General features: G+C 49.3%; 1 protein-coding gene across 1 annotated transcript in view; it reads left to right on the forward strand.

The window, feature by feature from the left end:
- The window catches only part of DLL3 (delta like canonical Notch ligand 3), a 272,902-nt gene that overhangs the window by 237,200 nt on the left and 22,726 nt on the right, over positions 1-12,976 (forward strand).

The raw sequence follows: 12,976 nt of genomic DNA on the forward strand, positions 1-12,976 counted from the left end.
AAGAATAGTCCCAGTGCGTCACAGGGTGTAACGCCACTAAGGATTCACGAGGTCTGGAGCTTTTGAGCCCTTCCCTCGAGGTTGGTCGTGCTAAGCAGGTTGGGCAGATCCCCAGAGGTTTGGGCTGGAACTGCCTGGCCTGTGGATCGTCCGGTCTCGCCTTAGCTCTTGGGTCTGCCCGACGTGGCTGGGACGCTCCCCTGAACAGACCCAGGCGTGGAATTCTCGGCATGGAGCTGTGGAGGCTCGGGACGGACGCGGTCCCATCCGGTCTGTATCCCTGGGAGCTAGGGCGTGATTGGTCCCTCTGGCACATTCACTGGGGTTCTGCCCAGTCATGCGCAAGGGTCCTGGACAATGAGGTCTCCACCCTTTCCCTTGGCGGGGGGGAGAACGACAATCTCACAGCCTGGTAGACCCCCACCCGGTCCAGAGCGTCTCCTGATGTTCAACCCAACCTTTTCCCTTTAGCCTGTCTCCTCTGATTCCACCCTGAATGTTTCCCGTTTGCTGGTGCAAATCAGGGTCATTCCATCGACTTTAATGGTGCCGGGCTGATTTGCACCAGCTGGGGATCTGGCCCCCTCGGCGCCACTGGAACGACACTGGCTTGTACCAACTGGAAAATCTGACCTTTCACCTCTTTCCTTGGTGGTACCTTCAGATAGTTTTATTCCCATCCCCACTGGGCCCGATTTAACCCTTCTGACCCGTCCTTTAAACCCTCCTTCCTGTTGCTCCCCTCCCAGTGTGCCAATATCCTTCTACGGACGTTGCCTCTGGAGCCAGAGACAGGCAGAGAGATTTGCTCCCTGCCCTGGGATCTGTGTCTTCTAGGTGGACAACCTAATGTCCCGGTGGTCTTTTGACCCCATGTCTCATCACAAAGCCATGTCCTTCTTGCTGCCTGCTCGGTCTCCTGCCCCTCCAGTTACTTTCCCCCGAGATGTAGTAGGCGCATTTCCCAAAATGACTCTCGCTGGGTTGTTTCTGGCTTGCTTTTGTATTCTCTCGAGATCCCTTTGGAGGATTTCCTGTTCACATTGGCAGCTGCTCCTGATTCAGCGTCACCCATGTGGTTCTTATCAATAGGACGCTGTCCCCCTCCTCATCTGCCCGGATCTTTAATGAAAGTAGATAGAAGGGTAGACCTGACCCCAATCCCGGCAGAACCCCACAGACGCCTTCATGCGCTGCAGTGTCCGTCAACGCACTTGATGCGTTGAAGACACGCTTCTGCTATGCCCTTGAGCTGTGCCGCTGACCCCGAGAGGTCAAAAATCACGAGATTGGCTTAAAAAATCACGAGATCGTTTTAAAAATACCGGTTAGTTCCTTTTTATTCGCCTTCCGCTCGCATTTTCTAGCGTTTGCCCGCCGCCACACGTGCTAGACGCTAACTTGTTCTGTATTGGGAATGAAAGCTGCCGTTGTCCTGCGGTCCCATGACTGCAGGATCCGGGGCTTGAGAAGAAGGGGGACCCAGTATGCAGTGTCGCGGGATGCTCCTGAGAACAGCCATTGGCAGCCCCGTTTTCAAGCCATTTGCCAATGCTGGGATCCGTTCCAGTCTGACTTACCTCTAAGCGTAAAGGGTTGTGTGGTCCAAGACCGGGGTATGGGCGGTTGGGCCTAGTGGTTAGAGCAGAAGTCGACTCAGTAGCCAGGAATAGGAACCCGGCGTCCGAACCGGAGTCACAGACCGGATGGATGCCCGAGCCGAGGGTCAGAGCCGAAGTCAGGAATTGGAGAGGAGGGTCAGAGGCCGGGATACTTGGAGCAAAGCAAGACGGGGCAATGCTGGGTCCAGGCACAAGCGGGGCTGGAACAAGACACTAATGGGTGAATCGAGCAGCCGCCACGCTGCTGTGGGGCTAAGAGCCAGGCTGCTAACTCTTCCCAGCCTACGGCAGGCCAGCTGCACTCGTTAGGTGGCCCGGACACTGGCTCCGCTGCGTGCCCCGACTCCAGGCTGGCTCTGGGGCAGGGCCCGATTCCTGACCCGAAGTGTCCAAGTGCCATTTTCAAAACGGATCAGATTTTCCAACGCGTGTCGGCGGCTAGTGGGATTTCGAACGACCCCCCTGCACGTCTGTCTGCTTCTTTAAGCACCTAACAAACTTTACAAATCCGACGTTCAGGAGTCTACGTTCCATTGGGGGGGGTTTCAACCCCCGGCGTAGTCGCAGCTGTACCGACGAAAGGGCCCAAGTTTATGTCATTCGAGGAGTGATTTAATTATACCAGCAAAATAACTCCTTGTGTCAGGATAATCTGTGTATCCACTAGGGGGCTTTGGTGACGTAGTATCGTGGTGTAGCTATAACGGTAAAGCATTTGTAGTGTAGACAGGCCCTCCTGCTTTTAGTTCTGGTTCAATCCCGGGTATCAGGTAAGGAGAGGCGGCGTGGCCTAGTGGCTAGAGCACGGGACTGAGAAGATCTGGGTTCTATTCCCAGCTGTGTCTGCTGGGTGACCTTGGGCAAAACACGTCCCCGCGCCGTGCCTCAGTTTCCCCATTTGTAAAGCGCTTTGAGAACTACGTCTGGAAAGCCAGATAGAAGCACTAGGGATTATTATGGGTATTGTAACATGGCCGCTGGCACACAACTGCTTCCCGGTCTCGGCCTAACTAACTGCATCTTTGATGTAATGGCAGCTGGGCTGGTAAAATGGAGACGGTCGGCTCTTTGGAGAAGGTGGTGCCTTTTTGTTCTGTGTTTGTACAGCACCTAACGCAGTGGAGTCTGGCCTATGACTGGTACTCCTAGGCACTACCATAATACACCTAAGAGCAATTAAAATGTACAGGGCCTGGCACGGGGGGGCAGGCAGGCAGTACTAATAATTTGTGCTCCTTGCTACCCACATCCCCCAGGGCTAGGCTATTCAAAAGTGACTAGTGATTTTCGGGTGCCTCCATTTTGGGGAATCATAGAATCATAGAATATCAGGGTTGGAAGGGACCTCAGGAGGTATCTAGTCCAACCCCCTGCTCAAAGCAGGACCAATCCCCAACTAAATCATCCCAGCCAGGGCTTTGTCAAGCCAGGCCTTAAAAACCTCTAAGGAAGGAGATTCCACCACCTCCCTAGGTAACCCATTCCAGTGCTTCACCACCCTCCTAGTGAAATAGTGTTTCCTAATATCCAACCTAGACCTCCCCCACTGCAACTTGAGACCATTACTCCTTGTTCGGTCTGTGTGCCCGGAGATTTTCTGCTTTTTCCAGGGCTGGGTGCTCAGCGTTTTCTGCCAATCAGACCTCTTTGAAGTACCCCCAGCTGGGCACCCAAAATTGGGAGTGGCTTCTGAAAATCATAACCCAGCTACCGAGCATCGATAATCTTAGCTCCAGCCTTTCCCCGCTTCTTACCCACGGCGAGTCGTACCTTACTCTGTGAGCAGTCACACTGAGTTCAGCGGGGCTACTTGCAGCGTAACCCATGTCTACACTACAGCACAGTTCTGTCGGTCAGTGATCTGGTCACAGCAGTCCTAGTGTAGACATGGCAACGGCACTGAGCAAGAATGAGAGATCTGATTATTGCTCTTCGGCCATTTTCCTTCGGCGTCGATAGAGGCTCCGGAGTTAAGACGATGCTCAGGCTGCGATGAGGATGAAATCCTTTGTGCCTGTAGCCGTGATTCATGAGCTTTCAATGGAAATCTAGCTCAACCACAAGCTAGGGGCTGGCTGCGGAAATCAGGCGGTGCAATGCTACATGACCACAACGGCTAGGGATCTATGAACTGGTGAGCAGAGCACCGCGGAAAACTTTCATCCAAGCAGTTTCCCATCGGAAAATGTCATTGCAATTCAACTCAATGTTTTTGTGAAAATTATTATTATTACACCTCTACCCCGATAGAACGCTGTCCTCGGGAGCCAAAAAATCTTACCGCGTTCTAGGTGAAACCGCGTTATATAGTTTGTTTTGATCCGCCGGAGTGCGCAGCCCCGCCCCCCCGGAGCGCTGCTTTACCGCGATATATCCGAATTCATGTTCTATCGGGTCGCGTTATATCGGGGTAGAGGTGTATTTATTTGTTATTATTTTGGACAACGTTTCATTTTGGAAGAAAACTGGGGAGAGAAAAGGTCTTGAAAACGTCAACCTTCTGTTTCAAGATATTTGGAACCAAGTTCGTTTGTTTTTTGAAATTTCCTTTATTGTTATATATTTAAAAAAAAAAACCCTAAAAATGGTCGCAATGTTTTGTTTGACCCGAAACAAAATTTTCCTTTTGCAAACAAGTTTGGCAAGTTTCGTTTTCATCCCAGTTTGGCGGGAGTGGGGGGGGATTCCATTCTCTCGAAATGTTTAACAGGCTGGAAAATCCATTTTCCACCAGCTGTACCAGTGAGAGATTATTTCCGTTACCGTCAGTGGGTCCGTCCTTGTAATTGCTTACTGGTGTGATTGAATTGCTGGCTTTCTTCCACAGCGTCATAGATTCCCAGGCCAGAAGAGCGCACTGTGATCATGTAGTCTGACGCCGTGGAACGAATCCTTACAGCAGATCTTCTAGAAAAACATCCAATTGTGTTTTTCAAATTGTCCGTGATGGAGAATCTACCACGACCCTTGGTAAATTGTTCCAATGGTTAATTATTCTCACTGTTAAAAATTCATGCTTTATTTCCAGGCGGAATTTGTCTAGCTTCTTTGGATCGTGTTCGACCTTTCTCTGATACTCTGAAGAGCCCTTGTTTAAATATTTGTTCCCTGTGTAGAAACTTATAGGCTGTAATCAAGTGATCCTTTAACCTGCTCTTTGTTAAGCAAACTGGATGGAGGTCTTTGAGTCAGTCACTGCCAAGCAACAGAGGGTCCTGTGGCACCTTTGAGACTAACAGAAGTGTGGGTAAGAACCTCACTTCTTCAGATGCAGATGCAAGAAGTGAGGTTCTTACCCACAAAAGCTTATGCTCCCAGTACTTCTGTTAGTCTCAAAGGTGCCACAGGACCCTCTGTTGCTTTTTACAGATTCAGACTAACACGGCTACCCCTCTGATACTTGACTGCCAAGCAGGTTTTCTACTCCTTTAATCATTCTTGTGTCTCTTCTCTGACACACACACCCACACCCACCCACCCACACACCCACCCACACACACACACACCATTCAATTTATCAACATCATTCTTGGACTGTGGGCACCAGAACTGAGCACAGAATTCCAACAGTGGTCGCACCAGGGCCAAACACAGAGGGGAAATAACCTCTCTGCTCCCACTCGAGATTCCCCTGTTTATACATCCCAGGATCGCATTGGTTCTTTGGTCGTACTGGGAGCTCGTGTTCATCTGATTATCCACCAGCGTTGTGCTCTGTCAGCTAGCAGACAAAGGTCTAACAAGATCCAATGGCTGCATGCCGAAGCTGGGAGAAAGGAAAATCAGGCATCGTTTAGTTTTTTTAACAGTGAGAGTCATTAATCATTGGAGCAACGTACCAAGGGTCATGGTGGATTTTCCATCACTGGCCATTTTTAAATCAGGATTGGATGCTTCTTTAGAAGACCAGCCCTAGTTCAAACAGGAATGAATTCAGGGAAGTCCTGGGGTCAGTATTACACAGGACGTCAGGCTAGCTGATCACAATGGATCTATGAAGTTTGCATGATGGTTTTTTCTGCAAAGTTACCTGCACATCTGTGTGCTAGTTAAGGACTTGGAAACAAAAAGACATGGGCAGTCTGCTGCCTGTCGTTTTCCCACCCTCCCTTTGGCTCCCTTTGTTTTTGCTTTGTTTTGAAAACATTTTAAATCTATCCAAAATCTCCTGCGTAGCCTAGCTAGAAAAAAAATCCATCAGCATTAGTCACCTGCCTTTATGCCATAGGCCTGTAACAAAACCCCCACTATTGGCCAAAGCAGAAATGTCAAGTGTTATGCCCCAACTCTTGGGAGTAAGAAAACGTTAAGGGCCACACTGCAGTCATTCATTCACTCAGGTTCCAGTTCCGAAAAGCATCCCGGTCAGCGGAGGGCGGAAGCATGTGCTTAAAGGTAAATGTGTTTAGGTGCTTTCCAGAATCGGGGCCTCCTAATCCCATTGGTTCCAATTATAATAGTCTCTAGAGCGTCCCCTCCGTCGATCTCAAAGCGTTTTACAAAGGAGGTCAGTGTTGTTAGTTTCCCCATTGTACAGATGGGGAAACTGAGGCACGGAGCACAGACATGACTTATCCAGGGTCATCCAGCAGCAGACGTAGAAATAGACTCCTGAGGGCCAGAATCCTCTATCCACTAGGGCATACGGCCCCACTATAGCTAAGGGCCTGTCTTTATGTGATTTGACCTTTAGACATCAGTTCTTTCTGGGGGCTGAGGACTTTGATCCAATGAAGCACCTGCGCCCCTGGGGCTGGGTACTCAGTACCTTTCAGGATTGAGCCCTTGGTGAGTGAAAAGAAGAGCCCTTGTCTGCAGGATTCCTGCTCCAGGACTTGTGCCAATCTCTGTCTATTAGATTCTCAGATAAGCCCTAACGCAGAGAGCAGATTATCCCACATCTGCTCCTGTCAGGCGTCTTCCACCTCCCTCAGCTGCAGCTGGTGTTGAGCGCTAGTGGAGATGGGATATTGGGCTAGACAAATCTCGGCTCCGATCCAGGCTGGTGAGGGCTGTGCCCTGTAGAAGCTGCGTTCCCGCATGTGCCCACTGAAGGAGCACAATGGGGCAGGCAGCTTCTTCTGAAACGGGGGCTCTGAGTTCTGAAGTATTGGGAGCCCTTCCCACCTGGCTCCCCCCCAAAGATGTCCTAGAAGGAAACTCCATCCTGCAGAGAGGTGAGCTGGAGAACCCTGCTTCTGTGCGGCCTGTGCACCAGGAGGTGGGCAGGGGGTGCAGAACGGGGGACCCTGGCCTCCTAGGAAACGTAGCTGCACAGGGTGGAATTGGTTAGACCTGGGTGCTTAGATCTCGCACAAAGGTCAGTTTCGGCTCCAGTGAGGACATTTCTATGTTTCCCTGATTTCCTTTGCCGACCAGATTTAAATCCTCCCTTGCGATTCTTTTAAAGGAAACTCCCTCGTGAAAAGAACCTCCGTTAGCTTAACGTTCCTAGCTGGAATATCATGCACGCACTGGAGTAGGACGATGGACTAGTGGTTCATCTGAAAGACCCGGGTTCAATTCCCTCCTCTGGGCTCTGCCACAGACTTTGTGTGTGACCTTGGGTGAGTCATTTAGGGTATGTCCACCCAGTGGGAACAAAACCCACGGCAGCGAGTCTTAGACCCTTAGTCTTAGAACTTCAGTTCAACTGAAACTGGCTTGCGGGGCCGGCGCTGCGGGGCTAAAAGTAACAGTGTAGCTGTTTGGGCTCGGGCGGTTTCTGAAAGCCGGCGAGGGGAGAAGGTCTCGGAGTCCAGACTCCAACCGGTGCCTGAACGTCTGCTCTGCGCTTTTTGGCACCGCAGCCCAAGTCAGTTGGCCCAAACTCTGATACTAGCGGCCATGAGTCCTTTTTTTGCTGGGTAGACCTACTCTTAGCCTATCTCTGCCTCTATGTCCCGTCTGTAAGATGGGGATAGCAGGGCTGCCCTACCGCACCGGTGGTTGTGAGGATAAATACAGTAAAGACTGAGGTGCTCAGATACTACAATGATGGAGCCAGATAAGTACCTGAAACAGAGTTAAGGTTACAAGTAGTAAGTTGCATGATCTTTATACAGAATACAGAACCCAGCTGCCATTTTAAAAGATACTCCATTAAGAAAGCTTAGTGGAAGGGAATTTTGCATACATCTTCTTACTGCTCATACAGCTGGCCAATATTAAGATTGACAAATGGGCGTTCACCTTACACAACAATCCCCTTAACTCTGACCCACAAAACACACTGGTTAGAGTTCTGAATGATGCTAAACTTATACTAACCTGTATCGATCGCTAATGTTAGGTTTACATACATTGAATATTTGATCAACCCTGCCAATGACGTATATGCTGAAAGAGGTCATCAGTGGCTTTTAGCTAAGGTGGTTGCTGAAATATACAAGATGAATTTTCACTTCTCAGTAACATCATTAGCTGAATGAATAGTAGAATACAGATGATTGTGCATACACATTTTATTCCCCGTGCAGTGCATGCATCAGGCGAATGACAATTGACAAGGGAAAAAACTTTGCATGAAACGGGCAACCTTAAGTCTGATCCTCAAGAAATGCTTTTGAATTCTTTCAAACTAGGCACGGCTGGGTGTGGATAAAATAAGTAATATCTGCTCAGAAATCACAATGTATGTATAGTATATTAAAGTTCATAAGTACACCTTGCGGGTAAGAATTAAAGCTGCTCTTAGAATATGTAAACTGAATTCATACAGATGAGTGTTGTATATAGATGAACATTTCCTGACACTTTGATGCTTAAGGATTTTTGAATGGAAATCATAGAACCATAGAAATATAGGACTGGAAGTGACCTTGAGAGATCATCTAGTCCAGTCCCCTGCACTGAAGCAGGGATAAGTATTAACTAGACCATCCCTGACAGGTGTTTGGCTAAGCTGTTCTTAATCTCCAATGACAGAGATTCCACAACCTCCCTAGGCAATTTATTCCAGAGTTTAACCACCCTAATGTCCAACCTAAACCTCCCTTGCAGCAATTTAAACCCATCACTTCTTGTCCTGTCCTCAGTGAATAAGGAGAACAATTTATCACCCTCCTCTTTATAATAATCTTTTATACACTTGAAGACTTTTGTCACCCCTCCACCTTCTCTTCTCCAGACTAAACAAAACCTCTTTTTTCAATCTTTCCTTGTAGGTCATGTTTTCTAGACCTTTAATCATTTTTCTTGATCTCCTCTTGACTTTCTCCGATTTGACCACATCTTTCCCAAAGCGCGGTGCCCAGAATTGGACACAATACTCCAGTTGAGGCCGTATCGGTGCAGAGTAGAGCGGAAGAATGACTTCTCCTGTCTTGCTTACTGCCTTCCTGCTGATACAGTACATCACAGAATGAGGCTCACTTTTTTTGCAACAGTATTACACTGTTGAAATACCAGTTTTGTACCGTGATGAAGGTTGTATGAATTATATCAGTGACCCTAACTCTGAGTTAAAGGTGTTTTTGCATGGGGGGAAATTTTATGAGGAACAGAAGCTGGGCACGCAGGACTGTAATTGCCAGGATCACTTGTCATTCCTTTTTTTGAAGATTGGTACCACATTTGCTTTTCTCTAATCACCTTCTGCTTCCTGAGTCCTATGTGACTTTTCAGAAACAACGGCCCATGTTTCCCAAGGCTTTGTCTCTGGTAGAAAGTTGTCCCGCTGTCACTATACCAGATTGGGAATGGCACAACCCCACCTAGTGTGGATACAGGGATACGGGGATAAAAATGCTTATACAGGTATAGTTTATTCTGATACAGGAAGGGGAATAAGCCTTAAATCACCTTTATCCTGGTATAACTGCATCCACACGAGGGATTGTACTGATACAACTGTATCAACAAAAAAATTCAGCCCTCCTAACCACCCTATAATCTGTGTGTAGACCAGGCTGGAGTATAGCAGCTAAGGCCCAGAGCCTCAAAAAGGATTTAGGCACCTAACTCCCATGGGAGTTAGGAACCTAAAGGCTTTTGAGGATCTGGGCCTAATTCCTTAAGATGCATCTGATCCAGACAGGCTAATTCTTACATGTTGAGCTTTTCCAGGTCCCCTCTGCCTGTTCAGTTGCTTGGATAAAGATCTTTATTCCTTCCTAAGGGCTAAAATTGTGCCGACACCAGATATAACAAACTCACGTGACTAGGGCTATCGACGTCAATTCACACGTATAAGGGATGCATGTTCTAGCACTAAATTGCCCACGCCTCTCCTGTTGTATTTTTCTTGTTAGAGACAAGAGGGACAGATTTCTAGCTGGGGTAAATCGCCCGTCACACCATTGGAGTCGACGGGAACAAGCTGGAGTGACTTGGCCAACACCCCGTTGGAGTCAGTGGCGCTGCACAAGCGGGCGACCTATTTTAACGCTGAGGTCTTGTCATCAACTTGAGTGGAGTTCCTTCTGATTGGCCCAAGATTCTCAAAAAGGAGCTCAGTCTCCCTCCGCCATGTTGGCGTCCTCGTTGATTTCATAGATTCCTAGATTTCAAAGCCAGAAGGGCCCCTTGTGATCACCCCCTGTATAACCCAAGCCAGAGAACTGCCCCAAAACAATCCCTAGAGCAGATCGGTTAGAACAACATCCCATCTTGACTTTAAAATTGTCAATGGTGGAGAATCCACCACGACTCTTGGTCAGCTGTTCCAATGGTCAATTACCCTCGCTGTTAAAAATCTACGCCTTATTTCCAGTCTGAATTTGTCTAGTTTCCAACCACTGGATCTCTACCAGCCTGAAAAGCCCATCATTAAATACCTGTTCCGCATGGACGTACTGATGGACTATTGTCAGGTCGTCCCTTAACCGTCTCTTTGTTAAACTAAATAGATTGAGCTCTTTGAGTCAATCACTGTGACGTGTTCTTGTGGCTCCTCTCTGACCCCTCACCGATTTATCAACAACCTTCTTGAACTGTGGACATCAGAAATGGAGGCGGGATTCCAGCAGGTCCAAATACAGAAGTGAAATAACCTCTCTGCCACAACTCGCGATTCCCCTGTTGATGCATCCCAGGGTCGCATTCGCTTTTTTGACCACAGCAGACCCCTTCTGCTTTGTTAACAGCCCTGCGTTCCCTCTAGATGAGAGAGTTGTTAAAGCCCCCTATTCCCGTGGTCAAGCCAATGCCTGCAGTCCTCATTCAGCTGCAATGGGCCTCCCTCGAGTTTGCTAGTCTGCTTTTAACGGTCTCTTTCCACCGATTTACCACCAGGGCATTGTACTTGCCTCCAGCCTGCATCTTGCTTTAGTCAATGTCGCTCCATTAATCCTGCCCTTCCTTGATGCTGGTACCATATAGATGCCGCTGAAAGAGTTTCTCTTCGTGGCACATGTAACCCCACCAGCCTCAGAGGCAGTGACAATGGGTAACGTGGGATGGGGGGGTCGACCCATTTTCAACCCCTACAAAAAGGATCGTGTCCAGGATGGACCTTGTTGCATCCAAAGATTTTTTTTGCATTCCCCCTAACTGAGGTCATCCCTAGGTCTGGCTTTGAACTGATTTAGAGTCACCCCAGGGACTAATCAAGTTTTGAATGAACTAACTGGATACCTCATCAAAGATCCTTGGGATCACATGGCCAGTGGCTAGCATTCTGCAGTGTGTCCTACCAGTTAGAGCAGAGAGACCTGGGAACTAGGACTCCTGGGTTCTGCCACTGACTCCCTGACCTTGGGCTAGCCCGTTGTATATGTCTGGAGAGATGGGAGCCCGGTCTCCTGGGATCTGGTCCCAAATCTGCCACTGACTTTCTGTTCTACATAGGTTCTTATCCCAGCGCATCCGGCCGCCTTCCAGTTGTGCATTGAGTGACATGGCTAACATTTGCTTTTGTTCTCTCATCCTCTCCCCAGGGGGAGAATTGTGTGGGTGGGAGGGTGCTTTGTTTAGGTAGGGTTTCGTTATTGTTTTAAAATGTCCGGGCAGCTCTGTGTTAGCGAAGGCCGGGTGAAGGGGGCGCACCATGCACTGGGAGCAGAAAGTGAGGACGAGCCTTAGTGCCCCGGGGAGTTTGCTCCCCAGTCTGGGGACGGGCCTCCCCTGCTGTTTCCTGGCAGAAAGTTCCATGATGTTAGAGGAGCAGAATTATCGACCAAGATAAAGACTCAGCCCTTGCATTTGACTCAGTTCTGTGGGTAGCCAGCGTAAGGAGCGGAGGACGGGTCAGATTTGCTCAGCGTTGGAGTTTGCTGAGTGCTGAAGGCTTCACGCCCAGGTCTGTCGCACGGTTGTGGTCCGATCAAGGGCTGGTGAAGGCATGAACAACCGAGGCTGGGTCATTGTCCGCCAGGATGGGACAGAGATGGCCAGCCAGAGATGCGATGGACGCTGCAGCCAGGAACCCAAGCGACAGACTGCCCTGACCCTTTGTGGGGGTGCGCCGTGGCTGCAAACGTCTCGAGACGCTCTCCTCTGCCCGCCAGCAGCCCCTCTGTCTTGCTTGGGTTTGTGATGGTTCTCGGAGTGCCCAGGGCTGTGAGTCACCCCTCTTGCCTCCAGCGGGAGGCAGTCTTGCTTGTGCTTAGCAGGACGTCAGCCGCACAAGCCCTCTCCTCTGGCCTCGGCCAGCCCTTGCTTTGCCTTGCAGGTTAACAACAGGCGCAGCCCAGCCGCCGAGTTCCTTGGAAGCGTCCCCCTGTGATATCCAGCCCCTGACCCGGGGGCTGTGTCTGCTTTCCCACAGGAACAGCACACGCCAAACTGGGAGATTCAGCTCAAGACGTTTGCTGTCAAAGATTCAAGGGATAGTGAGTAAGGCCATTGGAAACAAAAGGTGACGTAGCAAGTGAAATCATCACACGCTTTCTAGAGACTAAACTTCACGGGCTAAAGAAGTTTCTCACCCCGAGTCCTGCAGCGTTTCCAGACGGGGTTGGCTACGCCCCTGCTGTCATGAACAGAAACGCGCTGTCCATTTGCTTCCTAGGTGCAGGACCAAGGGCTGTCGTCTTTGTCTTCTAGGGATACCCCCAAAGCTCACCACCCCCGGGGCTTGTTTCTCCCTGTGTGCTGCTTCCCTGTTGCTGTCACATCTCTTCGTTAACAGCTGATTTCAGATTTAAATAGGCAACAGCTCTCAGTGCTTGATTTACATCTCAACAGGGCCTGTTTTTCACCTCTGCTGGTGACTATCTTGATGCAGATGCTGAGAACGTATTTCCAGTACACAAACATAACTCCTTACATCAAACCTGTACAGACCTTTCACAACTATATTAATCACCAGCGTGACTCCTGCTTTCATCTGAGACCTCACGTGGCAGTCTTTGGTGAACCAGAATGTACATACCAGAATCCGGAGGAACCTGTGCTCCTCTGTTCCCGGTCAG

The sequence above is a fragment of the Chrysemys picta genome, chromosome 17, assembly GCF_011386835.1.
Source record: "Chrysemys picta bellii isolate R12L10 chromosome 17, ASM1138683v2, whole genome shotgun sequence".
NCBI lineage: Eukaryota > Metazoa > Chordata > Testudines > Emydidae > Chrysemys > Chrysemys picta.